Genomic DNA, 6,000 nt, shown 5'->3' with positions numbered 1-6,000 from the left:
AAACCTACCATGCCTGACCTGGTTCTACGCCAGTTTTTTTTTTATTTCGATAACTAAGCGACTTAGCGTTGCAATTTTGATCGTCTATACCCTTAAACTTTAAATGTTAAGTGACAAGTTCTTTCAATTCTGCTCATGACGACATACGGCTCTTTAAATTTTGATTTGGATATGACAATAACATCACTTAAAGAATAAGACAAAATATCAATGAATTAAAGAATGTTATTTTATTAAATGTTCAAATCGGTTTCCCTCCACTTCCATACAATAATAATAGTACGGGAGGCAGCGACACTTTTTTCACGACAATGGGTACAAAATTGATTTCTTTTTATTCTGTTGTTTGCATATTATAGGTAAAAAAATGGAACTCTGCCAAGCTTTTAGCGTTGACTTCATAAATAACAATTTTTGAAACATGTAAAAAATAATGTGTAAATGTCTTATAAGTGCAAGACTCAAACTTTGTAGAGTGGTAAAGTATATACATATACCTTAAAATGTAGGAAAATGATACTCTGCCGTGTCGGAAGCGTTGCCATCAACACTCTGTCACCTACGCAAGATGTTAAAAGAATATACTTGTTTGACTTATTAGTACAAGGTTGAAATGTTTTTCTCAAATACCTTATAAAAGAACAAAAAAATTAACTCTGCTGATCGCCTAATGTTGCTAAAGCTTTGACAGAGTCCTCAAAATGCATGAACTCCTGGTCGTAATCGCTGTGCCGGGCGTTAAAAATCGCTCTGAATAATTACATTTATTGGTTTGACTGAAATACCTAAATGTATAAAATAATGTATGCGTAACATAAGTTGATCTTTATAGTAAAAGATTTCAATTTTTAACTTGCTTATCGGTGACAAATTAAAAAATTAGTCTTCTCCGTCAACTATCTCTGTTTCTGAAAATGATAATAAACAATTATAAATTATAACATATAGATATAAGTAAAATTTAATTGCAAATATCTCATTACCTGAATCTTCATTGATTTGTGGTTCATTTGTTACATCATCGCATCGATGGAATGTGGAATGTGGTAATTGATCACCGTTAAACCATTTAAAAACATATTTCTTATTTTCATTTTCTTGCCAGACACAATCGAGAGGAGATAAAATTGTAGGCTCATCAAAGCTTTTTACTTTTTGACGAAAAATTTCCTCATTTTTCATAATGTAAAAATAATATGAAGTTATTAATAAAAAAAATTTTCTGCACTGCAAAATTAGCAATACCTACAGAAGCAAACTTAACCAGCTTTTAAAAAGAAAACAAAGTTTACTTAATTTTCTTAAACAAATAAATTGATTGTAAAAAATAGCTTGGAACTTCTTTAAGCTTTAATGCATGTACTAAATGCAATAATTTAGAGCGATCTTATCATTTTGGCGCAGTGGCTGCGGTTGGCAGTTTATGTATTTTCATGACTCTTGCCACATTTCCGTTGAAGTCGCATCCTGAAGACGTTGTGGCAGAAACGTCGGCTAGCACACAGTCGGAGCTGGTCGTGCGGTATTTAGAACTGCAAAGTTCAGGGCGCCAGTAACCTATCAAATACCTACGTTTCTCAAGTCACTTAAAATCCGGTTACAAAATTTTAAGTTTAAAACCTTACTCGGACGCTTATGCTAAAATCGGGAAAAAAACACAACTATTAAAATATACAAAAATATAAATTTAATAACACGTTAGTAGCATCAGAATTGGATCTTAGTTTCAACAATGAAAATTATAGAAACGACAAATATACTTGTCAAGATTCAACCAAATGACAATAATTTATAAGTATAAACTTAACCGCTCGTGATCACGGGTCGCGCACAATAAAAATATATAATATTATAAATATTATAAATAGATGATAATAATTTTTGTAATTTACTTATATAAAAAACAGTTGTAAAAAAACATACAAGACAAAACTATATGTGCATACACACATATATAGGTATAAGAAATGATAACACACGTGTATCAAGACAAAATTACGGTAAATATCTTCATTGGTATGAATTATCACGCATCAGACCAAAAATAACACGTATTTAAATAGGTATAGATTTAGAAAAGTTGGGATAATAAATCCAATATAATTAAAGAAAAAAGGTAACTAAAACTACAGCTTATCTGTGGATGTTCAACGTCGGGGTACAGCAAAATGGCGGAGCAGTTTGACGGGACAGCCGGTATACTGTAACAGCTCCCAATTTTCCACAATTTCCGAGTCGTACGATTTGTAAGCCAATCAGCCAGTATTCACCTTTCTGCCGCAACTATTAGGTGTAGAGATGACAGGTAGAAAGGATGCACAATGCACCAGAATATGCACCATGTGCTAAAAAGCCCTAAATTCGAGATTTACACCATTGTTAAGGTCTAGTCGATCGCGGAAAACAACAAATAATGACTTACGTGGTTGGAGGGTGGCTTGATAGTGAGCTATATACATATAATAACTTGTATAATTGATCTAGGTGTTGAAAATGTGGGCAGACGTCTTTAAATCCAGCAATGCAGCCGAAACTATAAGCCGTCCAAACAATACGGTCACAGTTATAATGTAATTTTGTAATATATCCTAAAGGAACACTTTAAAATGTTAATATCGACGAAAATTGCAATAATTCACCTGCTTCACACTTTAATAGCAAACTCTCTTTCTAATAATGATAAGTATATCGATACGAACGGTTTTTGTGTTTTGAATAGCCGCAAAAACGCTGTTCTATGAATATTCGATATTGTTATTTCTTAACAGAAATAACAAAAGTTAGATAATTTTTAACAAATAGCATTATTTAATTTTAACTGCTTAACTTTAAATAATAATAATTATATACTGATTAACATTTAAACATAATAAAACTACTCAAATTTATTTAAATATCTCCATCGGAAAGAAATGTGAATTTTATGTATATTTGGTTGTATACTACTAGAAATTGTTTGATTTTTGAGCGTTTTACTCTATAATTATTCAAAATTATACTAAGGTTAAAATTTTAACGTTACACTCTGTCAAAGCTTCGGCGGCAACTAGGTACAGAAATTCCTAAACTACATGAGACTTAAATTTGATTACCCTCATTACGTACGATCTGTTCACGTTGATGCTTTCTGTTTGCAACCGATCCAGTTCCCGAATGTTTATGCACTAAATCCAGGACGTACCGATGCGAAGTGTCTTTGTCACGATGACGATCATTAAAAATCTGTGCTGCCTGCCGTGCACAGTCATTATTCTTGTAGAACAAACTAATTATTTCCATTTTTTCAGCAATTGTATATACCATTTTCACGAACTGGAATTCAATCGATTTTGTGATGATTTTATGGGATATTGTCTCGACAAGACAAGACGAGACAATATTGTCACGTTTATAGTAAAACAGGTAAAAAAGTTGAAGTGATAGAATATGAAGTTTTTGATAAACGAAATATTAAAACAAACTTTTTTATCGAAAAATTGTTGAAGAATATCGTCAGATAATGCCCGAAATGCTTCGCAATGTTCGTTCGGATGTGGAGCAAAGTTTTTTTTATTGTATGGAAGCGGAGGGAAACCAATTTGAACACTTAATGAAATAACGTTCTTTTATTCATTGATATTTTGTCTTATTCTTTAAGTGATGATTTTATTGTCATATCCAGACCAAAATCTAAAAAAATCGTATATCGTCATGAGCAGAATTGAAAAAGCTTTAAAACGGAGGTGTCACTCAACATAGGGTGCCATTTAAAGTTTAAGCAGTAGCTTCAGAGACGCCAAAACTTACGCCATCATGTGTCTCCCTTGAAAAGAAAATCGACGTGTCTCAGGTTTTTTTTGTTTCTTTTTTAATTTCGATATTTTCCGGGTGGGGAGTTTTAATTAAAACATCCTATATTGCGTTAAACATGTCAAATTGGTATCGTTGATCGACCTGGAAAGTAGCCATGTATGTTACATATAAAATACTACATACATGAGAGAAGTGTCATATGCAGGGTGTTGATAATACACCTTGCCAACCTTTAATAGTGAATTCTTAATCACAAATCAATAAAAAAAATTGGAATGAACGTATCTCCGGAAACACTACATTTTGGAGATACAGGGTATTGATATTAATATATAAATGACTTTTATTTAAATATCATTGATAATGAATTATGGGCAAAAATCCACACAAATCTGCCAATCAGTGGCGAAGATATTGAAAAACACCCTGGCTAAAAACCTAGAATTTTGACATCACTGGATGTTTTAGAAATTGGATAGGTGCATTCAATTTCGATTGACATTTCCAACAAATTTAAAATAAGTGTGTGATACCTATAGCCGAAAATAATGCCAAAATTATTCGTGTCACCAAAAAAAGTAGAATTTTTTTGTTAAAAATAAAATCTTTAAATAATGTAATCATCCTGTCCTACAGAAAAGTAAACATTCCTACATCAATATTTTTTTTAAACTTTTTATAATTGTTTTTAAAATTGTATTTCTAAATTTTTTTATGCATTAATAGTATTGGTATTATTTTCAATGTACTATGCTTATTTTATATCTAAAAGAATATTAAATGAAAAATGGCTAATTTTTCTAATTCAAAAAGAGCGAATTCCCGAGCGGCTTTTGCCTGACCCTGGGACAATTTGTTTATATCGCTGTTTTGCACGTCCTACTTTGTTATAGTTGTAGAGTCACTTAATTTAAACTTTTTGAATTTTTTTTTTCGATACATTTCTTTGGATCAATTAGAACCTATATCTACGATATTAACTTCTAAAATTAAGGTTTAGTAATTAAACAATTAAATAGTTGTAAAATAATGAACGAAATTAATTTGGCACACGTTTGTTTGTCTTTGGATTGACAGTCTTTTCCATAAATTTCATCAACATCCATTGCTTTTTGCAATAATAATGCACAATTTTTGAAAACTAGGAGTTTTCCTCGTCGACCTTTTACAGTTAACAAATTGGTGAAATATGACTATATAGGTACCTTAAATTGTAGGTAATTTAATTGCGTAAACCATAAAATAATTAATTTTCCGATATGTCGTCTAAATTTTCATGTACACTAAAAAATAAAGAAAAACACTTAATTTTGCCACTTATTTGCAATTTTCCAACTTAGCGCCATTTCTTTCGAGTTACTTTTTTGTTCTTATCAAAGTACATACCCTTCCTACTAATAATTTTTTTATGTTCAAACTCTAATTCAACTGGTGTAGTAATGTTTACTTAATTTACAAAATATACTGTAATCGTAAATGCAGTCTCTAAAACTTTGTCTTATTTTATATTATATTATACAGGGTGGGCTATTAGTGTGAGAAAGTAAAATAACTCCCTTGTTATTCATAATACAGAAAAGTTGTACAGAATCAAAAAACCTAAAGGACACAATTAATTTGAAACATACAAGGCGATTAGTAAAAACGGGACACGACAAATATTACATTTTTTAAATGGAATACTCTGTATTCTATTCTATATATGGCAATATAAACAGTTTAACATTTTAGTGCGGTGTTGCCAAGTTATGTAAAAAATTCTTCGAATTTTGGAAAAAACATGACCTCGAAGAAGTTGTATTAACTTTCAACTACTAACACTTGGAGCAAAAATATTTGACAGAGTTATAGACAAATCTTAGGCAAAAACTCCTATATTAGCTAATAACGATATTTTATACAGGGCATTTTTTATAATACGATAATTTTTAGAAAGTTCAAACTTGATTTTCTAAAATTTTTCAAATGGAACACCCTGTATTTTATCCCCCTTCAAGTTTTATTAAGTATTAGTTTTAAGATAAAGCAACATTTCTGGGAAGACCTAATTTTTATTATTTTCGGTCGCACGAAATAGCTTTGGAAAAAACTGTCAGATTGTGTCAACTTGTCAGTTGATAATTTATCCTTCCATTTTGAGTTAATTTTATTATTTAATATTTATTTGTGGTTTTCTATAAAATAATAAAAATTAAGTTTTAGCAGAAA

This window comes from Anoplophora glabripennis, unplaced genomic scaffold (genome assembly GCF_000390285.2).
Source record: "Anoplophora glabripennis isolate ALB-LARVAE unplaced genomic scaffold, Agla_2.0 scaffold418, whole genome shotgun sequence".
NCBI lineage: Eukaryota > Metazoa > Arthropoda > Insecta > Coleoptera > Cerambycidae > Anoplophora > Anoplophora glabripennis.
This window is presented reverse-complemented; position numbering follows the sequence as displayed.